The following is a 24,708-nucleotide window of genomic DNA, read 5'->3' as shown; positions in this document are numbered from 1 at the left end:
CTGATCAACCAAAAATGGCTTTCATTTGTCCATGGGGGACATTTGCTTATTGCAAATTACCTTTTGGGCTTAAGAATGTTGGAGCAACTTTTCAGAGGGTGATGTCTTATGCGTTTCATGACATCAAGCACATTGTGCAACCCTATCTCGATGACTTGCCTGCTCATTCATTACATCGAGCTGATCACCTCATCCATTTACGAGCAATATTTATGAGGTGTAGGCATTATCGTATTTGGTTGAACCCACACAAATGTGTATTTTGTATAGAAACGGGTCGATTGCTGGGATTTGTAGTTTCGAAAGCCAGCATTCGCGTTGATCCCTCGAAGGTCGAAGCTATCATCAATTTTCCTCCTCCTTCGAGTCTTCGCCAACTCCAAAGCTTACAGGGGAAAGCAAACTTTTTATGATGATTCATTCCTAACTACGCCGAGGTTACAAAGGGTTTTACACGGTTGTTGAAACAGAACACTCAATTCTCTTGGGATGAGATAGCTCAGAAATCTTTTGATGCACTCAAACACGCGTTGACCCATGCACCGTTGTTGCATCCTCCCAACTACAACCAAGATTACTTTTTGTATCTCGCCGCTTCCCATTCCACCATTGGAATGGTCTTAGTTTAGGAAGATGAATTCGGAATGGAACATGTGATATATTACCTTAGTCGAACGTTAAATCCAACTGAGCTAAAATACTCACATGTGGAGAAATTGGCATTGGCAGCCGTTCAAGCTGTCCAACGTTTTCGTCACTACATTTTACTATGTAAAACTACGGTAATTTCGGATTGCAACCCTATGATTTACATTTTGACTAAAAAATTGCTAGGGGGAAAGTACTCTAAATGGATCGTTATCCTGCAGGAGTTCGACTTGGAGTTTGAGAAATCTAAGTCTAAGAAATCTTTAGTTTTTGCAGAGTTAATGTGTGACTTCCCACGTGCTAACACGAAAACTGTGGCAGAGGAGCCCATTGCGGACGAATCTTTGTTTTTAATCAGCACTTTAGATCCGTGGTATGGAGATATCATCGTCTATCTCCAAATCTAATCCTTTCGGCCATAAATTTCAAAGTCGGAACGTCGGAAAATTCGCTTCCAGTCTCAACAATTCAAAATTATTGGAGATACTCTTTATCGCCGTGGGGCGGACTCTATTTTTCGATGTTGCTTAACTCACGAAGAGGCTGAAAGGGTTCTAAATGACTGTCACTCTGGAGCATGTGGCGATCATATGTCCGGGTATGCCACAACCCAAAAGATATTGCGTGCTGGCTATTTCTGGCCATCCTTGTTTAAAGATTGTATTACGGTGGTCCGAAAATGCCACAACTGCCAGATTTTTGATCGTAAGATGCGCGCTCCACCTGCTCCTCTCCACCCTATAATTGCCGTTGGTCCTTTTGCCAAATGGGGTATCGATTTTATTACATGTAACCCTCACTCGGTCGGGGGGCATGCGTATATCATCCTTGCGGTAGATTATTTTACTAAGTGGGCCGAGGCGATGCCTACATTCAAGGCAGACAACAAGACAGCTGAAATTTTCGTGTTCAATCATATAATTGCTAGGTTTGGTTTCTCACAAGCGATAATCACTGATCATGGGCATCATTTTCGAAACGTTATGATGACCGAACTTACAGGCCAGCTTGGTTTACGTCACGATAGTTCAACCCCTTATTATCCACAAGTGAATGGTCTGGTTGAGTCCATCAACAAATTTTTAGTTATCATGATCTGACGAATCATTGGGATTCATCAGTCAAATTGGCACAACATGCTATTTTCAGCGCTTTGGGCGTACCGAACTTCAGTAAAAACATCAACATGGTTCACTCCTTTCCAACTAGTCTATGGTTTGGAAGCTGTGTTACCCATTGAGTGCGAAATCTCGTCTCTGCAAATGGCCATCGAGTTACTTCCAGCTACTTTTGAAGAGGAAAAGCGCTTGTTATACTTAGCTCAATTAGATGAGAATCGACGTGACGCTGCATTGGCAATCGAGACTCACGCAAAACGTATGAAAGCTCAGTATGATCGGAATGTGAACCCTCGAAATTTTTCAGAAGGAGACCTAGTGTTATTGTATGATCAAGCTAATGATAAATTAGGCGCTGGGAAATTCGTTCCTATGTGGCATGGTCCCTATATTGTTAAACGAAAGCTAGCAAAAGGGGCCTATGAATTGGTAGACTTTGATGGGGACTCTTTGGGTAAACCCAGAAATGGCCTTTACTTGAAGAGGTACTATGCTTAAAAGAATGGGGTATGGAGATTTTTTTTAGTTAGGATAGTTTTTCTTTCTAGCTGGTGTGTTTTAGTTTAAAAAGTGTGCTTATTTTAGAGAGTGTTTTTCGTCATTATTCCTGCTTATCTTGGTTTTACTCTTGATATTGTAGATGTCGATGCCTCTCCAAACATACATTGGATTTGTTGATGGTGCCTGTCGTAATACACAGAATATCTCTTCCGTAGCTTGGGTTATCCATTCTCCCTCTAACGAGTTAGTTTCTATGCATGGGGTAAGCCTCGGTCAAACAACAAATAACATTGCAGAGTACAGTGCAGTGATTGGGTTATTGTCTGAATCTATTTCATTTGGGATTCGGAGTTTGATAGTGAGGTTAGATTCTGAACTCATTGTATTACAACTTAATAGAGTGTATGCCATTAGAAATCCAGTGTTATTAAGATTATTTTTGAGAGTGCGTCTCTTGGAACGTGAGTTTGATTACATTGAATATCAACATATTCCAAGATCTTTAAATACATTAGCAGATGCAATTGCTTCTCGAATGTTAAATAGACATTTGCAATAATGATACATGTAAATTTAAAACCATTCCATAACATGATTTACAAGATAAGCCGGTAAGAGTGATATGTATATATATAGGAGTGTGTCAAAAAATACATCGTCTTCAATCATAGGTTGAAAAACACCTTATGATTGGCAAAAATGATAAGTACAAAAAACAAAAATGTCACATGTGCCCACAAAAGGCGATCATCCTATCACTGGTGATGATCTCTATAAGAAATCACTACCCGGGCCACCTTGCAAAGGAACCTCCTAAAAGGTCCCAGGACTCCAATCACATAGCGCTGAAGTCGACGAGGAATGTCGTCTATAGTGGTCTCAGGAATATCCCCTGTCAAGCGCTCAAGATGACCCTCCAACTCGGCCAAAACCTCTGTTGATTCGTCTTGTGGGGCTAGCGTGGTTGCAACTGGTTGCCTCCTCTCGAAAGGCCGGAGAGTGGCTGGTTGTTGTGGACCCACATCTGCATTTGAAATTTTTACTATCAGTTTTGAGACGATGGAAAAGTAAAAAAAAATTAAATAGGAAAAGATGAAAAGGATTTTACCTGACTCGTCCCACTACTCTCCTGGTCGAAGAGCCATGTCTGGGTCACCACGGAAATCTATCCCAGTGTAAGGGAAGTCCTGAATGGAAAAAACCTGGTTTTCCAACCATTGGAAATACTCAAGTTTGAACCGAGAGACCTCTGTCCTCTCGTCCAGGTGACGGGCCATGACTGCGACCCATCGCATCAGTTTGGGCTCTCGAGGAAGCCCAGCTCCAACAGTAAGATGTTGTGGGATCAACATAGGAACCCTCTCGAGGACAAAACTCACGACCAAAGCCCCATAACCAAAGGTCTTTAGTCGTCTGCTCTTGGCCCTTGTCAGTTGGCCTTTCACATTGGCCAGCACAGCATTGCACTAGTTGAAGATGGTGCCTTGAAAGAAATCAACTGCCATACGCATCTGGGATCCGGTGGCAACATGTAATGCGGGTATTAACTTTGGTTCAATTGTTACCAAGCCATCTGTCATGTCGTTATGTGTTCAAGAGGTCACTGCCAATAAGACATTCATCTGCAAAATATCTGTCATCCATCTTGACCATCCCTAAGTCAGTCCTTGCAACTTAATTTCCTCAACTTGATCTATGATTTCGTGTTGTGGGCTTGCCTACGACGGATCGCTTTCTATCGAAATCAGCTCATTATCTAGAAAGATGATCTAGTAATTGTCAGTACCTTGAGATCTGCATGCCTCAATGGCAGGTTTCTCACCTTTGACGACAGTTTACATCATTGACTTTCGATCGAAGGATTCCGTGACATGTTCGACATCAACACATTTATCCACATTTCCTGGATTGTACTCGGTACTTTGAGAGCCATTGACATCACTGGTGGTTTCTCTCACACTTGTTAATAGTTTACATCATTGACTGGTAATCAAGTGGTTTCTACCATGTTCGACATCAACACATTTATTCGCATGGATAGAATCATACTATTTCGGGAAGTAGAAATGAAGACCCTGGATCTAGTTTCCACCATCCAGGCTGCGAGGAATTTTGTATTCATTATGTTGTGGACCATTCATAAACAGATGGCTGCGTCCATACTGTGTTCACACGAGTCTATACTTATGATGTTTTACAAGATCATTCCTATATCAGAGCAGTAGATAGTTTTCTAGTTAGTTTGATCTGAGTATGGGAATGCCTACCTCAGCGATGATATGGTCTCATATATATATCTTGCATTGAATTTTTTTACAGGTTCCGGCCGGGCTCTCCACAAGATGATCCTCGAAATGATAAAGTACTTCACTCTTCCTATATGATAAATGAAATCCTCATCTACTACAGACTTCGCACTTTAGGGGGCAATCTGTTACGCTAAAATATCATCACCATGATTATTTGCAGTCAGTATGGGTCTATCATCACTTGTACTGTCCTCCTAAGCAAGTCTAAGACCTCAAATCTTCAAATCAAGCTTTAGAAGTGGGAGAAAGACATTAAATATCAATGTAACTCTGGTTCCGCACTTTCTCTCATGGTCACCTACGGTCCCGCACCTTCTGTGTACAAATGCTGCGTACCTATCTGTTCTTAACGGTGTAGGTGCGTACCCCTGTGAAAGTAAAAAGGCGCAAGTTTTATCTTAAAAAACTCACTTTGGGTTAATTCTAGAGTTTTCTAGAAGGAATTTTGACGTGGATTGTTCGCTCTGAGGTGGTTCATGCATCCCAAAAGAGAAGGAGCTAATCCCTTGACTAAAGGAGCTATCCCTTTGAAGGAGGGCTTTATCCCTTTGAAGGAGGACCTAGTAACTTCCCTCCATTGCACTATAAATACAGGCATTGGGGTGAGGTCTAGAGAGGTTAGAAGCTGAACATTTTGAGGGTAAATGCTGGTGAAATTGAGACTCTTTGGTTGAGCTTGAGAGGAGAGATCACATACCTCTTGGTTCCATTAGAGAGTGAGCGAAACTTCTCAAAGTAGAGGAGACATCTTGTTGGACCATGGGAGGAGCTTGTACAGCGTCAAGGCAAAGGTTGTAAGGTTCTTCTTCTTTTGAATTAATACAATCAAACTCATTTTTCTCAACAACTATCTTATGTTATTTGTTTCATGGACTCCTTGACTTTCATGTTAAATATGTTTTATGCAATTGGTTTTTCAGGTGCTATTTAATGTGTTTGCCTTGTTTGTGTTTGCAAATTCGCGAAAAGGAGCTCATTTGGATCAAAGGAGCGAGGGAATCCACAAGCTTGCGTTGGACCAAAGGTAGGCCCTAAAAAAACTTGTTTGCTACTTGTTTATTGAAACATATTTAGAGAAAGATAGTGTCTGGTTGGTTTGCTTGTCATTAGGTCTTCTTTAGATTCTAGGAAGGTCTATCTTGTCCGCAAGATCAACTCATTCCGTGCGACAAGCCCGCAGAGCACAGACTGAAGTCTCACCTAAAGCAGTATGGGGGGATGCTGGAACCAAGTTTCCACACCCTTGAGATGGATGTGATGTTGGTTTATTCCAACTATTCCTACCTTCACACAGGTTGCTTATCCCTCTGTTCTACCCTTTTGTACCTTCGCTAAATGTTACAATCAGCTTCCACGTGTCCCTGACCAAGGGTTGAAGTCCTTTCGTGGGGTAGCGAACTGTGCTATTTCCCAAGCTAGGCTAAGTATCTTACTTATCTTATTCACAGATATTAATTGCCTTCGCGTAAATAGATGTTCTTACTTGCATTCACTTAACCAATACAATTATATACATTCACACATCATATAAGCATTTAGAAGTGAAATTCATATCCAATATAACAGATGCATAAAAAGGAAATAAAGACACAGAAATTATAGAAACTTCTCTTTATTAATACTTCCAGATGATTACAGACTCGAACCTACCCTACACATTTAGCTGCAGGGGTCCGTGCACCCAGTTGCAGAGCCTCTACCTACGCTACAACCCAAAACTTAGACTTACACTTTGGAGCTATCTCGTATACATCTTCATTACTTTGACATTGTCTCATTGATTTTTATCTACTTAGAGCTTAGCTCTATTTATACAATGCCATGGTTCATGGACCATGGGTAGATATTTTACAACTGACATTACATTATCAAAATAAGGGCAAACAACCCTATGGCTCTTTAACAACTACGCGCTCCGCACCCACAAAATGTCGATTCTTTACATTGGAATTACAACATTGGACCAAAATATGGGCTCTAAGCCCAAAAACTACCCTTGGGGGATCCTGCGCCCAATAGGCCCTCAACACAAACATCGTGGCTCACCCTCAAGTCACTCTGCAGATGTGGAGATCTTATTGTGAAGACCTCCCAACTCTGTTTGGATCATTGCAACTTTGGCAGCGCACTAAGTAGCTACCTACTAGATTTCCTCCATGCATTTTCCAGTGACTGCTATAGTTGATATGTTGCCCTGAATCTTCTCCTGAGTTGCTTGTAGTTGCGCAAGCTTTGCATCAATGGAGACTGTAATTGTATATGCCTCGTCGATCCATAGCTGTGGGTTTGCTTTCAAGACTACCTCTTTATTCCGAGCAGCATCTACCTATTCCTTGAGTGCCTTTACCTGTTGCATCCTTGCAAGCCTCTGTGTAAGGGAAACCGTCTACATGGTCCCTTTTACCTCATCGTATTTCTATTGTAGCTTGCATGCCTCTATTTCTAGGCACTCTATATTTAGGTCCTCCTGCAGGGTGGTAAGGACCCTGAATGACTGTTCGAAGAGCTTCATGTAGTCCATCACTGGACTGTCAACTGCCGCTATCGCTATCATAACTGTGATGGTACGTTGTTCCTTAATCTCCAGTGGAGTTGAAGGTTGAGCCTTCAATTGTAGTTCTATGATCTGCACGTTCAGCTCCAAATGAACCCTCGCCATTTCTGCTCTTACGTTGGGCACCTTTGTGGCTAAATTATGGACGCACACCACCACCAGTTCCTCTACTTGAATGGCCAACTTCGGGACCATTTGGTAGGCTTCCTCCACAACCTGAATTATCTGATTGTTCTACTCCACTGCCTCATTGCACTGCAAGCTCAACTGCTCAATGTTCATGTGTTGCTTGCTCATTACCTGTAGAGCGCGACTCTCCCTAGCCCTGAGTTCTGCAGTGACTCCATCCTGTAAGAGGTAGAGTGTCTCCTGAGGGAGAATAGCCATGTCCAACCCTACCCCTTTCAAACCACTCACCATGGGTCTGTCGGCTTCCTTTTCTATAGTAAGTTCCCCATCTGGTAGCACTATTGTATTTTTCACCCTGGTACGCAACATTTCCTTGGAAACTGAAGTGCAAACTATGAGGCTGGTGGAAACTGTGCCAACCTATGGAGTGTGCACCTACAACTCCTATATTTTTGTGTAGAGAGCCCTCAATACCAACTGTTGTTGTTCCTAAAAATATTGGAGGTCCTCAGCGGTGACATCCCTCACCGTTTTGCTGATATCATGCAAATCACCTCCAGTGAGGGTGATAGGGTTGAAAGATGTCTTCGAGGCCTTTGTTTTCTTTCACAGCCCTACCCTCTCTCATGGTCACAGACATTTGAGTTGGGTGGACATCGTCTGTGGGTCCATGCCACCTTGTTCTATGTCTGTCTCTAGTTCGAGTGAAGGTGACTTTTTTCCTTCACGCTCTTCTTCTCCTAACTTTTGTTATTCCACCAACTTCACAACGTCACATGCTGCTTGGGCCTTAGCTGCTACTTCTTATTTCTTGCACTTTTCCACCAGCTTTTCCATCTGAAGTTTTGTCTCTTCCTTCTTGCGCTATGTGGCATACTTCTTTTTTTCCACCGCGGAGTCAACTGGAGCATGCCCCTCTAGTAGGCAAGACTCAAGGACTGTGAATGTGACATTGTTAGTCGCCAAATATGGTAAATCATGCCACGTCTTTGTAGGGTCCTTCTGTGACATGATGAAGACACAGTGGAAATATTCTTTGAACTCTACAAAGCACTGCAAACTGTTGTAGATCTTGGGCGATAATCGCGGCTTACGATTGATCCCCATCTAGATGTTCATCTCCATTAGCACCCAAAATATCATGCTTTCTTTGATTTTTTGTGCATCCTTGGTTTCCCACAGCGAAGCGTACTTTGCTGCCTCTAGAAGGTTCGATGCGACCAAAGGGAACTAGCTATCTTTGGATAGCTGCCATGTCACCAGTACTATTGACAATAGGATCCATGCGTAATGAAACATTTTGCCCTACTCCTGTGCCTCACGGAAATTCGCAAGGAACTCACCACATAGATACTTCATCCAGTTGTACTAGACCCCTTTTGCACATTGCGCCACTAGTGCAACCACTGGTGTAGGCACCTCATCCATGCGGCACTTCCGCATCACCATCCTTGCCAATATCTGTGTCGTGACCTTGACTGCAGGGTTGTTGATGCTAGAGATGACATACCCTGCTTCTTCTTCTCCAACATAAACTTCTTTGTCATTTCCTCCGTGAGGGCCACCTCGCCACCTTTTCCCTATGAAATGCTTGTTGGATCCTCCCCTAAGAAAGGCAGTCATGTAATCTGGTGAATTAGATGGTCTGTGATGGGGATGGGATCCTCCAGCCACAAGTACCCATCATGCACCAAGCAGAGCAGCTGCCTAATGATGAAAATGGTCACTGGGGCGGGGTGGTAATGCGACACCCAGAGCAATTTTAGCAACCCTACTTTCTCTACACCTCTAAGCTATGTGCGCGACTCTAATTCAATCATTCCAGCCATTGTGTCTATCTTCTAGCACAATAGCTTTGCAGTCGCTAAATGCGGGGACTTCTCGTGGTTTGCAAGGTCCCAATCTTCAAATTTCAACATGGGAACCCATCCCAAGTGCGCTCCCTAAAAATTAATATCGTCTGGGAGTAGCGAGGTTTGTAGAGAGCTCTTGCTCTCATCTATATCCTTTGGAACCTTGTATTTACCCTTTCGTGGAGGAACCTATTCAGGTAACTATGTAATAGGGTCTGCACCCTGGATGTCAACATCGATCTCTACATCCTCCTCCTCCACCAAGATTTCTTCAAACTCTTCCTCCTCATCAGCCTCCAGATTAATGGCCTTTCCCTTTTCTTATAGGTTGAGCTTGGTCCTCAATGCGTTTCTGGGTGAGACGGGCACCGGTGTCATGGCTTGATTATCCTTCTTAGGTCTCAGTGTTCATAATGATTTAGGGACCTCAATGATTATTCTGGCGCTCTCTGGGGCTTCCACTTTCGCAATTTTCTACACGATTTCCTCGGCTGTCACTACTCCTGTGTCCATGGGTTATTCAAATGCTGACATACTACCATTCCACAGTTCTTTTAGTGTCTCTGGTAATTGCTCAAACAATGAATTCGCTTTGAGAATCTCGAATAAGTCTTGGTTCATGAATACTTGAGCGCACAACAACTCAGTTCTCAAAATTCCAAGTGTTGTTTGTTGGACAGCCACTTGTAATTTATATCATCTTTTGATTTGAATTCTACCGTTCCCCCACATTCGATTCATTAATGCTAGATTGGCCACAGATTTTCAAGAATCTAGCCCATAAAGTTCGCCTCAAATGCATGTCACCTGCTCCATTTGGCCTGAAACCAACAATGAAATCATGAATAGTGCCTTTAGCGGTCACTTTCCAGCTGACTTGCAAGCCATCGTAGCTATCCATGCGCTGTATCGGACCCTGTGACACTTTGCTGCTTCGCGTAGTCCTGAAATCCCGTAGCTCCTGGGCAGTGTAGTTTATAGTCCCGCGCCTCCTTTTGGTTGCGTGGAGCACTAAGGCTATGCTTCAGTCAGCTAGTCAGATGGTTAGGCTACCCGTGTATGGCTTCAAATGACTGCCATTCACTTTTCCTGGGAAGGGATCTCCATTTAACTTAACCATTTGGACCGTGCCACCATCGATAATCTCCTTAATAACATACGACCCCAACAAATGCATTCTGAGTTTCCCTGGAAATTTATCAAATTTACTGTCATACAACAACACCAAGTCATTCACCTTAAAGGTGTGCAACTTAATATGTTGGTCATGCCATGCCTTTTCGCGCTGCTTTTGGACTTGCTGGTGAAATCTAGCCAAGAATATCTCTTCTTCCAGCTCATCCAATTGCGTGAGCCTCTCTTCCAGAGATACTCGATCCATCATACCTATGAGTGCTACTTTGCCCAGACTAGGTACGATGTATTCCATAGGCATTACAGTTTCCACTCCATAGACAAGCCTAAAAGGTGTCTGTCCCATCAGCTTCTTGCATGTCATTCTATAAGCCCATAATACTGCAGGTATGCACAGGTCCCAATCAGTTCACTGAGCATTGCATACCTTGGTCAGTGCGTTTTCAAGCACTTTGTTGAATGCTTCCATCATCCCATTAGCCTATGGATGATTGTTATAGACATTTTTGTGCCTTACAGCTCTAAGCATGAAATTTCCATAATCCAAGGGATCCAAAGTCCCTAAAAGTGTTGTTCCTACCCCTAAAGGAACAAGGTCAACCAATGACAACTTCTCCCAGAAGTTCTCCCCCAAAAACTACTCAGAAACAGTCAAATCAGGATCAATTCAAGTGCTCCACTAGCTGCCTGCGTTGCAAAGCACCCAAATACACTGTCTAGGTGCGTTGCAACGCACTTGAATGCACTACCCAGGTGCGTTGAGCGGGAAATGACAAGTGGCAAAGTCATTCAACGAGGTGGAGAGACAATGTAAGCTTCCATAATCTTCTCCAATGACACTTGCCTCACTGAATTCGACCAGTGATGAGTAAGAGGCTCTCAGTCTCCAAGTGGAAGCAAGAACTGACAGAGAGAAGCCACAAGTCAAAACATAAGCTGACTCATCCTCTCTGCTTACATCTATATATGGATCCCTCATCCCAGAGATCCAGGGGCTGGAATTTTGTACTTTGCAGAGAATTGTTGTTGGTTTAAGATTGAGATTAGTACATTGGGTGATTTATGCTTTGTTGGAGGAGAAGAAGGGATTCCTTTGCTGAGAGGTAGATGCTGGATCGGGACTCACTTGGTTGTATCTCCTCTTGGACTTTCTTATCATATCAATAAAATTATTTGAGTTTCTCCTACATGCTGTGTATCAATGATGCTTTGTTATATTTGCAAGTTTAGCTTAATTTGATCCTGAGCTTTTTATAAATGTATATCTATATCTTCGTGTAGTTTCTCTCTTCTGTGATCTTGCAGGAACTTAGTGAAGCTGGGCCGGTAAGGAAGCAGGGAGCTGGGAGCTGGGAGCTATTGAAGAGAGGAGTGATTGGATCAACAAACTAGCGCAAGACACATGTTAGTTACATCCTTCCTCTTCATTTACATTTCATAAATAAGAATACTCAAGTAGTTTTCCTTGTTTGTTGCTAAGGCACTGTCACACCTTAGAGTGGGATAGGGGCGTTCTGAATAGATACTTTTCCCAACAACAAATTGGCGACTCCAGTGGGAGATCGTATCTAGTTAGTTTATTTGTGTTTCTATTGTTGTTCTTCTCATAAACTTAGGAGTGGCGAATCGAACTGCATTTGCCATTTACAAATGCAAAGTAGAGATCTGCTACTCTAGTCCATTCACTGGGCCTGTTTATGATCTGAATAAGTTGATCCAAAAATGCTCTAACTGCCCTTTGTGATGGCTCTTAGTCCTCCTTTAAATCATCCTTCTAATTGTACCTTATTGATAGCTTTTATCCGGCCAAAAACCATAGATTAAACTGCAAACCGTGACCCAGAACCCAGAGAAAATTCTCGTTTCTGCTTCAGCACAGACTCTGTGAAGAGGTTCTGCATTTCAACGCAGGTCCCGAGAGGGCTACCTACACTGCAATTCAGTTTCTCTATGCAATAGGTGCGCTGATCAGCCTTTGCCCTGTGCAGCTGTGGTTCTTTGCTTCATTTTGTTCAGTTTTATCTCTGATTTTTGCAGCCTGTTATCAGTATGTGTACCTATCTGAAAACCCCTTTTCTTTGCCTTAATTCCGCCTCAGTTATATAAAAGAAAATGTATTTGTTTTTGTGTATTTGTTACATCATTTGCAGTTTCCCATTACAAAAGTAAACTAGTCACACTGTCGCCCTTAGATCTAGACCTGTCGTAAGTGTCGTTTTGATCTTAGGAGTAAATTTGTTTGTTGTTGACAGTTGATTGCGCTTTTACTTTTGTCTTTTGGTTTGAATTTGTGAATTTCTAGTGTCGAAACAAGTGTTTACTTCAAAATCATAAAGTGTCGTAATCGTCTTTTTGATTTCGAAGAGAAGCTTGTTTGTGTTTTTCACTTGAAATCGAATTCAAATTTGTACAACAACTTTCTTTGTAGGCATCAATATTAAGAAAGTGAAAACAAATACATGCATTTGTGCATTTGCATATTGATAGTTTGTATGGTTTGATTTAGGAAAAGTGCATTTACAGTGTGCTCTTTGCTCTTTGAGAAAAGATTGTGTCTTTCTTTTCCCCTTGTAGCTAGGATTTTCATCGTTGAAAAGAGATAAAAGCTTTCTTATCATCTTTAGACTGCATTTAGGAATTATATCTACATCTCGTGGTGATCCAAAAAGGAAAAATTATAAGAAAGATCAACCTAAAATAAATTGAATGAACTTAACAACGCTTTGTAACTTAACGCACAACATAGAGGTCTAGGCCAGAGACGTGTTCCGGCGTCGTAAAACCTGGTGACTGCCGGCCTCACTGATGGTTGGGTGATTCCTCCTGAGAGACGATAAGCGCCAGTACGGATTGTGTTCCCACGTACAATCGAGTATATATTGGGAGACCCCTATAGGCATAAAACCTTTATCCATAGGAAGCCGTGTCGGCCGCCCTACTGATCGTAATGCACTGAACACAGCATTCGGGAAGATTGACCGCCCGTACCTTAAAAAGTATTCTGCGGTTTTGCGATTGGTTTGGCGCACCCTCTACCTAAAACTCCAGAGCAGTCCCTTTCATTCCTTTTCAGACTCCTTAACGGAAAAGTTCCATCTGAGCACTTGTCACTTCAGGCTCATTAAAAATCGAAGGAGACTAGAGTCATCTTTTGCTTTTTCTCGACTCTTTAAAATTGAAAAAGCAAGTTGTGTCCAAGCGTCGTTAAAATTTATTTTAAACGGAATATTCATACCCTTTTTCCTGCGTTGATCTTTAGGTTGAGAAAATGGAGCCTACCAACCAAGGAATTCCCCTTGGTGGAAATCCTAGTCCCTTATCCTCTTGGGGAGATGTTGGTGCACCCCATATGGCCACATTGTCGCTTCTAGGACTGACAATTGGCTTGCCAGTCTGGCTCTTCTCAACCAATGTCGTTCAGAACACCACTATTCCTGAACAGTCGAATCAGCAATTAGACGAGTCGAGAGTTTTCCACCAACCTTCTACTTCCTCTAATTCTTCCTCTCTTCCTTCCTCTTCGCTTGACTGGACTGGTAAAGCTAAAAACCAAGTTCGTAAGGAGAAGAAGGAAAAGAAGAAGAAAGAGAAAAAGAAGAAGGAGCCAAAAGCGACTGGGGGCAAACGAGTGTCGTCTAATGAAAATCCACACACTACACTGACCAGGCCTAAATCGCCATGTGTCATTTGCAAGGGAGACCACTTTCACAGAGATTGTCCCTGCATCCCTCGGATACTAAGGGACTGGTCTCCCCGTTTGCACAATCCGGTGGCGTCAACCTCTGATAGCCATGTTGAAAGCACACCGTCAACTAGTGAAAGTGAAGTACCAGGAAAAAAAGGGAGGGCTAGATCTCCCTGTAAACTGTGCGAAGGCAATCACGCCATCCACCGTTGTCCCTTCTTAGACGAAGCTAAAAGAGTTTTGGATGATCGTCCAGTTTCACCGTTACGACTTCCTCCTGGATATAAAAAACTCTTGTCGAGTCCTTCGTTAGTTGAAAATCCAGCTGGCCCGCTCAAGTGGTCAGCTGAAGCGCCGGTCATTGAAGATGAACCAGCTGAATCCATACCTGATGAAAGTCAAAAGGTCAAGGCGGCAGTTGACCCGGTCTTTCCCTCAGAGGTTTTATCTTCGAATGACACAGTCATTGAAGAGAACAATGATGACACCGTCCAATTTATCTTCATCAACATAGACTCCGACGAACACGGGGGCAACCTACCCATTCCTTTATCGCAGGAAGGAAGTTCGTCAGAGCCATACCCAGCCGTCTACTCGGTCCCACCACCAAGCAACCTAGTTGTATCCTTCGACTGGAACCAACTAGGCAGACCCCGTTTGCCAGCAAGCATACCATTCCGAATTATCGTCCGAATATACAAAATGGTCATGGCTGGCACCATCATTGATGAGGGGGCATATGTGAGTATCCTTTCCTCTACTGCTTGGAAAGCGCTTGGTTCGCCATCGCTTTTGCCTGAGATGAGAAATCTGATAGGCTTTGATAAAGGAACCAGTCGACCTTTAGGGATCCTCCCCAATGTGCCCATAACATTGAAAGGGAAGATCGTTCAAATGAACGTGATGATCATTCAAGGACCCTTGGATTATAACCTACTCCTTGGACGAGACTATATTTATTGCATGGGAGCCATCGTCTCCTCACTCTTTAGAGTAATGTGTTTTCTGCACGAAGGAAGAGTGGTCAATCTCATGGACCAGCTTTCATTTCCCGGATGACGCATCGCAAATAGTCATATACCATCCCTAAATGGTCTCTTCATGCAAGAAATGTCTCAACCCACGGTCCGTCCTCCCGATGAGCACGAGTAATTTGGAGGGATATGACTGGAACCCAGGGGGCATGCGTCTTGGTCTGCTTCGGCAGGAAAACTTCGGGTATAAGGTAGGTTTCCGCGGGAGAATATGACTAGTCTGTACCCCGTCCGTGATTGAGATAGGGGTTATTCTAGAATAAGATTCTCTTGTCAAAGTTATGTGTGTGGCGCTCATTGTCACTCACCTTTGTTTATCTCGGTATACATCGCCAGAGAAGTGTTTTGTTTACACTATAGATAGAACAATCTTTGGGTAGCCTGTAAGAGGTAGTACCCTTCCTGATAAAACGAATGTTTTGTAAGCTAGAATAAAGGGTGACCCTTCCTGATAAAACAAATGTTTTGTTAGCTTGAATAGAGGGAGACCTCGAAACTCTGTTTTATACCTGGGGGCATGCAAACCTTTTGGAGTGCAAGCAAAGAGCGATTATTTATCTGTTTTTTGGATTAGTCATTTCCTAACTTGCATAAAGAAAGGAAGTGGGGCAAAAATCTAAATGTTGCCGTTTTATATATGAGACATTCTTATCATATGACTGGATTATCGAGCAGTTTTAGCACATAGTTCATGCTCGTTAAAAAATAAACATAAGATCGAGCAAGTGTTTCAACCCGCGTTTAAGCTCGTTAAAAAATGAACTATCCTCTGGTAAATAACCACCGTGAATGTAACATTATCAGCCATTAAAGCCTTGGTCGTGTTTGCACCGTCACCTCCACTTTTCCATTGGCCGATCATTCACCTCCATTTGATTGTTTACCCATTTTGAGGAACAGCTGCGAAGAGTGATTTCACTAGCCATCCTTGTGACACTGCTGTGATTGGAAAATTCCAACCCTTACCTGGAATCAGCTGCTACCCATTTTATCACTCGTTCCTCAAAAGACGAGTCTTCTTTAAGCTCTTTTCATCTGACTCGTAAAATATGAAAATATTGCCGAGTTTTGGCCTTCCAGCTCGTTAAAGCGACAGGAAGTGTTATCCCTCCTCTAGATTTTAATCTTTTTGGACATGAGGGATTATTGCACAAAAAGATCGAGCGCTTGTTTTGTTCGGCTCGTTAAAACTATCGAAAATTCATTCCTTCTGTATTGTTTTATACTTTTTCGGGCTTAAGGGATTAGATGACGAAAAAGAAATTCCGGAGTTAACTTTACGTACCTTTTCAGACTCTCTAAAAATGAAAAGGACCGAGTTATCTTTGTTGTTAGACTCGTTAAAAAGATTAATAGCGACAAACTTGTCTTTGGACGAGAATGAGTTTCACTATCACTAGGCTCGTTAAAACATAGTGATGGGTTTTCCCGAAGGGAAAATTATAGAACAAGCATATGGTATCCTCCTCAAGCTTGACAAAAATAAAGAGGTACTGGTCCGCAATGACTGGGGAAAAATTGGGAAGAAACTCAAAGAACCTTTATTGGTAGCAAGTCGCTCTTGAACATGACACTTCCACTCCGTGCCTGAGTCGGGTTGGGTTGTTTCATTCATCGGTCACATCACCATGGTCTTGCCATACCATCCACCTTTGGGGTAAATGCTACCAATCCATCATATAAGTGTCGCCAATATGTTCAAGAGAAGTCATCCAAAGAAGTCAACCGTGTCCCATCCACTACCATACATTATACTTCATTCTTTCATGACCTCCACCCTGAACCATACATCATCAGATCGTTTTCACCTCCATCAAGATCATTTGCTCCGTTCCGTGTCACTGATGTGGGATACATCAAGGCCCTCCTTTGACGGATCGCTTCTTGTCGACATCAGCTCATTATCCAAGAAGTTGATCTAGGAACACCCCCTTCAATACTTTGAAACTTGCATGCCTCAATGGCAAGTTTCTCACTTCCGGCGACAGGTATACATCAATGACCTTCGACCGAAATATTTTGTGTGGTGTTCGACGCCAAGTCCTTTATTCACACCACGTGAATTGTACTGCAGTACCTTGAGGGTCATTATCATTATCGGTGATTCCTCTCGCGCTTGTTAACAGTTTACATCATTGGCTGGTAATCAAGCGATGTCTTTCCATGTTCGACTTCAAAACATTTCTCACATGGATCGACTTGTACTTAGAGTGAATATCGGACGAGATTGAAGACCCTGGATCTAGTTTCATCCATCCAGGCTGCGATATATATTCAGGAAAAATAAAGACATTGACATGTACAGCACTGTAGAACAGATAATCATCCTACCAAAAGGATGATGATTTCATCAAAATCATCAGTCTACCATCAAACGATTGTTTGTCCTATGTACATAAAAATTAATTTATAAAGATGAGCATGGGAATGCCCGCCTCAGCTAGATCATGAAAACAGTATGAAAATAATGTATTGTATTGTATCTTATTACAGGTCTCCTCCCAGCATTGAAAGAACTTCAGATCCTCCTAATAAATAATTTCACCCGATAAACGGCCTCATACTTTAGGGGGCAACTGTTATAGACATTTTTGTGCCTTACAGCTCTAAGCATGAAATGTCCATAATCCAAGGGATCCAAAGTCCCTAAAAGTGTTGTTCCTGCCCCTAAAGGAACAAGGTCAACCAATGACAACTTCTCCCAAAAGTTCTCCACCAAAAACTACTCAGAAACAGTCAAATCAGGATCAATTCAAGTGCTCCACTAGCTGCGTGTGTTGCAAAGCACCCAAATACACTGTCTAGGTGCGTTGCAATGCACTTGAATGCACTATCCAGGTGCGTTGAGCGGGAAATGAAAAGTGGCAAAGTCATTCAACGAGGTGGAGAGACAATGGAAGCTTCCAGAGTCTTCTCCAATGAAACTTGCGTCACTGAATTCGACCAGTGATGAGTAAGAGGCTCTCAGTCTCCAAGTGGAAGCAAGAACTGACAGAGAGAAGCCACAAGTCAAAACATAAGCTGACTCATCCTCTCTACTTACATCTATATATGGATCCCTCATCCCAGAGATCCAGGGGCTGGAATTTTGTACTTTGTAGAGAATTGCTGTTGGTTTGAGATTGAGATTAGTACATTGGGTGATTTATGCTTTGTTGGAGGAGAGGAAGGGATTCCTTTGCTGGGAGGTAGATGCTGGATCGGGACTCACTTGGTTGTATCTCCTCTTGGACTTTCTTATCATATCAATAAAATTATTTGAGTTTCTCCTACATGTTGTGTATCAATGATGCTTTGTTATATTTGCATGTTTAGCTTAATCTGATCCTGAGCTTTTTATGAATGTATATCTATATCTTCGTGTAGTTTCTCTCTTCTGTGATCTTGCAGGAACTTAGTGAAGCTCGGCCATTAAGGGAACAGGGAGCTGGGATCTATTGAAGAGAGGAGCGATTGGATCAACAAACTAGCGCAAGACACGGGTTAGTTACATCCTTCCTCTTCATTTACATTTCATAAAGAAGAATACTCAAGTAGTTTTCCTTGTTTGTTGCTAAGGCACTATCACACCGTAGAGTGGGATAGGGGTGTTCTGAATAGATAGTTTTCCCAACAACAATGATAATGTGTTCTCTTCAAGTGATACACCTGAAATTCCTCCGTTAGCATGCTAATCGTCTCATTCAATAAGTGTGTACCACAATCGCTCATCAAGAGCTTCGGACATCCAAATCGTGACAGTACATGTTCAAATAGAAACTTTGCGGCCGTCACACCCATGCAATCCTTCACCAGCTACACTTCTACCCAACGAGTCAAGTACTCCATCGCAGTGATAATGTACCTCATGCCTGCCTTTCCTTGGGGCTGAATCGATCCTACAAAATCTATTTCCCACTTTTCAAAAGGTTGCAACGTAATTTGTGGATTCAAAGGCATCTCATCCCTCTATGTTGGCCTACCCGCTCTTTGACATATGTCACATAACTTGCAATATGCTTTTGAATCCTAATGAAGGATTGGCCACCACAACCCTACACGTAGAATCTTCTGCGCAGTTGCTCTTCCTGCATAATGTCCTCCTGCGGCACGCCCATGAGAGTCCACGAGGAGGCTGCTTCATTCAAATTTAGGTACATACCTTCATAGTATTTCATCATTCCCCATCTTTTATAGATTCCTAGCAATGAAAGAGAAATATTCAGCGTGCACCACTAATTCCTTCTTTTGCTGGAAAGAGTATCCTTCCGATGTAGTTCCAGTTATTAGAAAGTTTATTATGTCTTTAAAATGTCCATCCACTATGTACGCAGCAAAGAGCTATGCGTCGGGTAATCCTTCCTCCAAACTAGTAGGTTCCTCCCCTGTCTCGATGCGCGATAAGTGATCTGGTCTCGTGTTCAATTGTCTAGGCTTCACAACAACTTCAAAATTGTATTCTTGGAATAATAAAATCCATCTGCAGATGCACCCCCCAACACAGGCTTATTGACCAGGTAGTTCAGCACGGAGTAATCTATATACATCTTAAAGTGGCTTCCTAGCAAAGTAGTGTCGATACTTCTAGAGCACACATACCCTAGCTATCCCCTCGTGCTCAATGGTGTAATAGTTCTTCTCAGCTTTGGATAACCGGTGACCTGCGAATGCGATAGGATGATCCAAGCCTTCTGTGCCATCCTGTGTTAGTACTGCCCCCAGCGCTATACACGATGCATGAACATGGACATGAAACTATTTCTTCTAGTTTGAGAAGACAAGAATCGACACAATAACCATCTTTTCTTTCAATATATCCATGCTTCTCTTAGAGTCATCGTTCCAACAGAACATGAAATCCTTCTTCAACAATTTTTCCATCGACACGGTGACCTGGGCATAGCCTTTGATAAAATTTCTGTAATATCCTGTATGTCCCAGAGTAGCGCGCAACAATTTCACACTTCTCGGTGCTTCCAAGTTCAGAATCACCGCGATCTTTGTGGGGTCTATGATCATCCCTTGTCTGCAAACCACATGCCCCAATAGGTTCCCAAAAGGAACAAGAAGCAAACACTTCTTGAGGTTGAGCATGATTTGGTATCTTTGACAGGTATCCAACATCAAGTGAAAGCTTGCTACATGGCACTTAACCAACCCAAATATAGTTCAGTCATCAAAATAGACCTCCAAGAACTTATGAATATATTCCTTAAATGCCGCAACAACCACACGTGAAAATATGGCCAATGCATTCTTCAATCCAAACGACATGATAGTTTATTGAAAACAACCCACTCAATTGTGAAGGTTGTCTTTCTCCTATCCTCTAGCGCGATTTTGATCTGTTTGTACCCCAAGAACCCATCAATGAAAGAATATGCTTGCTAACCACCTACATTGTCCAACACTTCATCCGTGAACAGAGTTGGGAATGGATCATGCACACAAGCATCATTCAATTTTTTGAGATCCACACATATCCTTATCTCGTCCTTCTGCTTCTTCTCTTGCAACACCAATGGGATTACCCAATCAGATTCTTCCACAGGCTCAATGATGCCTTCCACAAGCATTATATTTATTTCTATGCAGACCTTCTCCTTTTATTTTGGATTTAATCGGTAAGGTCTCTGCTTAACTAGCTTCATGTAGGGCTTTAATGTGATCTTCATCACTCCTAGATCTCTGATTATTCCTTTCAAATGCGTAAACTTGGTCAGGAATAATTCCTGATACTCACAGAGTAACTCAACAACCTTATCCATCATTTCCTTGTCCCAATAGTCTCTAATATTTGCACATTTAAGTTTAGCCACTGTACCAATGTTCACCTATCTAGTCCTCACCGGCATGGTTATATTAGGGTTCTCAATCTATGGTCCTTGAACCTCGCGGTGGCCTTTCGTCTCTAGAATGTTAATTTTCCTTGGATCTTCATCCTATTCTTTAGCAGTTACATTATAACATTCCAGTGCACAACTTAGCTGATTAGCCCATTCAGGATGCGTCAGGTCTAAAGGATCTTGCGGGATCCTCAAGATGGCAGCTTTCACCTCTTGTACCGCTTCCTCAATACTGTCAAACTCATCCTCAAAATTAAATGTCATCATGAACCCTTCGTGTAGGATATCCCATTCACCTATCCCATGGTGAAGCTCTGTTTCTACATACCAATTCATTGGAATAACATCCAGGGTATGACAGAATAGATGAACCCATTGAGGTTGTGGCTTTTCTCCATAAGCCCGCGCCCACTTGGCCAGATGTATGCATGGATCATCCTGCCCATCGTAATTTTCTACCACTTGTATCTTACGCTTCCCAAATCATGTTTGCATCATTTTCCTACATTCGTGCCAATCATCAAAGCTTCCTTTATGCGTGCCCCACCATCTTGTGAGCGTAGCGCACAGTACCCAATCCAAGGCTTGGAAGCGTTTTTTTTCTAGCACCAATCTTTCAAATGCATCCAAGAAGACATCGACCTCATTATATCCATCATAAGTATGTAGATTTCTTACCTCCGACGACACGCAGTGCAGCAACCTGGTCATCATATTGCAATTCAACGTAGTTACTTCATGTAACCGATTCTGCCATCGCTCTATTTCTTCGTCGGAATATTAAGTGCAGGAGCTCTCACTGTAGTATACCTAGGGGGGATAGTATGGAGTACAGTGGGAGGTACCCAAGGGAATAATGTAATAATGGGATGGGCCATAGTAATAAATAAAGTGGTTGACCTGTATCATGTAAGGGACCACAAGTAGTTAGCAATAATGTAATAAGCCCATTGAATTAGATAGATGGCATTGAGAGAACCATGGTAATGACCCATGGTATTGTATGTGTGAGGCCTATGTAGAGGCTAGAGACTCCCCATTGAGAGATGTCAAGGATTATTGTATGGACAAGCATATGGCTTGTGGAGTGTTCTCCTTCCTTAAGGAGTGAATGTATGGTGTTGCCCTACCTCAAGGGTTTGATATTAATAAATTGAAGCATTTCTATATTCCTATCTTGTTATTTCTTGGTTATATTTATATTTTCATGTATTTTCAGGTCATATCTATTACAAGCGGTATCAGAGCACTTTCTTGGCCAAAGCAGAATTTTATTTTTTTATTTTGCGGGAATTTTTGGGGCGGCGAGTTTGCAGATCAGATCTGTAATTTTTGGTGCAAAATTTCCGAATAAAATTGCATATATAGGTTCTTTGTGAAAAAATACCCAATTTGAAAAAAAATATTGGCTGAATCGGTGTCTGGATGAGGGAGATATCGTTGATTTAAAAGTCAACTGTGTTGCATACATTTTTCGGGGCAAGGAGTTTGCAGAGTAGATCTGTATGTTCTAGTGCAAAATTTGTAGACTATAATTGCATATCTAGGTTCTTTGCACAAAAATACCCAATTTGAAAAACAAATCAGCCAACTCAGAGTCTGGACGAGGGAGATATCGTGGATCTAAAAATTAGCTCTATTGCAAACATTTTTCGAGGCAGCGAGTTTGCAGATCAGATCTATATGTTCTAGTGCAAACTTTGTAGAATCTAATTGTAGATCTGGGTTCTTTTCTAAAAAGTACCCAATTTCAAAAAAAAATCAGTCAAGTCAGAGTCCAGATGAGGGAGATATCACTGATTTAAAATCAACTATTTTTTTCAGAAATTTTTGTGATGGCGGAACAGTTGCAGTGCAAATCTAAAATTCCAGTGCCTAGATCGAGATTTCAATCACATGGGAAGTTGCAAAATAATCTTTCTATTTCTAAAAATAGGTCATAATAGTGATTCTGAGCAATATTGACTAAACTATGGCCATTTTAAATTTTCGCCAAGTAAGTGATTTTTTTTCAAACCCCTCTTCATGGCTTCTAGCAATAATTTTTTTTGCAGGAAAAGATGTTGGTACTACTATTGAAGAATTCCTAGAAAGACAAAAGTATTTATGGCCGACACATTGAAATTTTTTCGTAGTGGCTAATTTTAAAGATGAGGTGGCCACATGGTGGGAATTACTTAATAGAAAGAAGTGTTTCAACCTACCCGATGAAGAATTTGAAAAAATCATTTTAGATAGATGGTCTCATGCTAGAAAAAAAGATAATGAGAAACACGTGGGATTATTTTCTACTGGTATCTGCTTATTATAGGTTTATGTATATATTCAGAAGGAGAATATCATTGTGTCTATAAATCCTAATTGCAATAAAAATCTTATACATGTCAATTTGGAAAAAAAAGTGCAAGTTCCAGCAAAACAAATGGAACACACATAGGTTAATAATGAGAAGATGCCAGTTTATAAAGATTTGAAGATTTCTATGAATAAGTATGTATTGCATTCTGATTTTTATGCTTCAGATATGGCTAATGTGGATGTTTTCTGGGATACCTTTGGATGGAATCTGTGGGTACTACCAATATTAATGTGTTGAAGAAATTCCTGAAGTTTTGGTATAAAATGAAGAAAATTACATTACAAGATATTTCCATCAATAAATAGGTAGAGTCCAAGGAGGTTGAAGCAAAAATGTTATAGGTACGGATACATCAAATGAGGAATCCGTGGTTGAATTAATATTGGAAGCTAAGCAACAACAACAGATGCTACAACATGTACCAGATACCAATCAAGCTCCATTAGGTGGTGAATTAAAGAAAGATACACCATTGGTTAAAACTTCAGCATATCACCACCCACATCACCCTGCAAGAAAACAACCAACACGATGGCAACAAAATAGCCACAAGGACAACAAACCTCGCATGACAGATAGAGAGGCTCAATGATCCACCTACTACACATCAACACAGAATAGCCCCAAGGTCAACTTCCATCTCAAGTGAGTGAGGCACCAACTAGATCGAGGGTTCACCTTTCTCTAGGATGGTTAGATGCACGTGCATGATACCAGTGGACTACTCTTTTGAGTAGATCTTTTTATTTGTGTTCTTCTTATGTTTCGGGGATGAAACATGTTTAAGTGGGGTGGAATGTAGTATACCTAGGGGGGATAGTATGGGGTACAAAGGGAGGTACCCAAGGGAATAATGTAATAATGGGATGGGCCATAGTAATAAATAAAGTGGTTAACCCGTATCATGTAAGGGACCACAAGTAGTTAGCAATAATTTAATAAGCCCATTGTATTAGATAGATGGTATTGAGAGAACCATGGTAATGACCCATGATATTGTATGTATGATGCCTATATAGAGGCTATAGGCTCCCCATTGAGAGATGTCAAGGATTATTGTATGGACTATGGTGTTGCCCTACCTCAAGGGTTTGATATTAATAAAGTGAAACATTGCTATCTATTTCTATCTTGTTATTTCTGCGTAAATTTGCATTATTATATGTTTTCATGTCAGATCTATAACACTCACCCTCCCATGTAATCTGCCCATCCGCGGTGGGATTCACCCAGTCTTGGTCTCGCGCTGTTATCTTATAGATGCAGTCTAGATCATCATCACTTTCATAGTCATAGACCAGCTTTGTATAGTGCGATCCTTCAGCAGGGTCCAGGGGTATTATTACACACAATGATTTCTTCTCAAAAGTCATCTTTCGCTTCTTCAGGTTAATTACCCTGTTCATATCAGTGACCCAATAAATTTCGAGGAGCGCAGGGTAGGGATTGCTATCATCAAAAATATTTATGACTTCAAAGTCTTCTAGTGCGCTTGCTCCCTCAATATCCATGGTTATTCCTTGCAACCGCCCCATGGGTATTATTTTCTATTGATTCAC

The sequence above is a fragment of the Pinus tabuliformis genome, chromosome 9 (genome assembly GCF_031772625.1).
Source record: "Pinus tabuliformis cultivar Carrire ecotype Pingquan chromosome 9, CPIR1, whole genome shotgun sequence".
NCBI lineage: Eukaryota > Viridiplantae > Streptophyta > Pinopsida > Pinales > Pinaceae > Pinus > Pinus tabuliformis.
Note: the sequence above shows the minus strand (reverse complement) of the source record.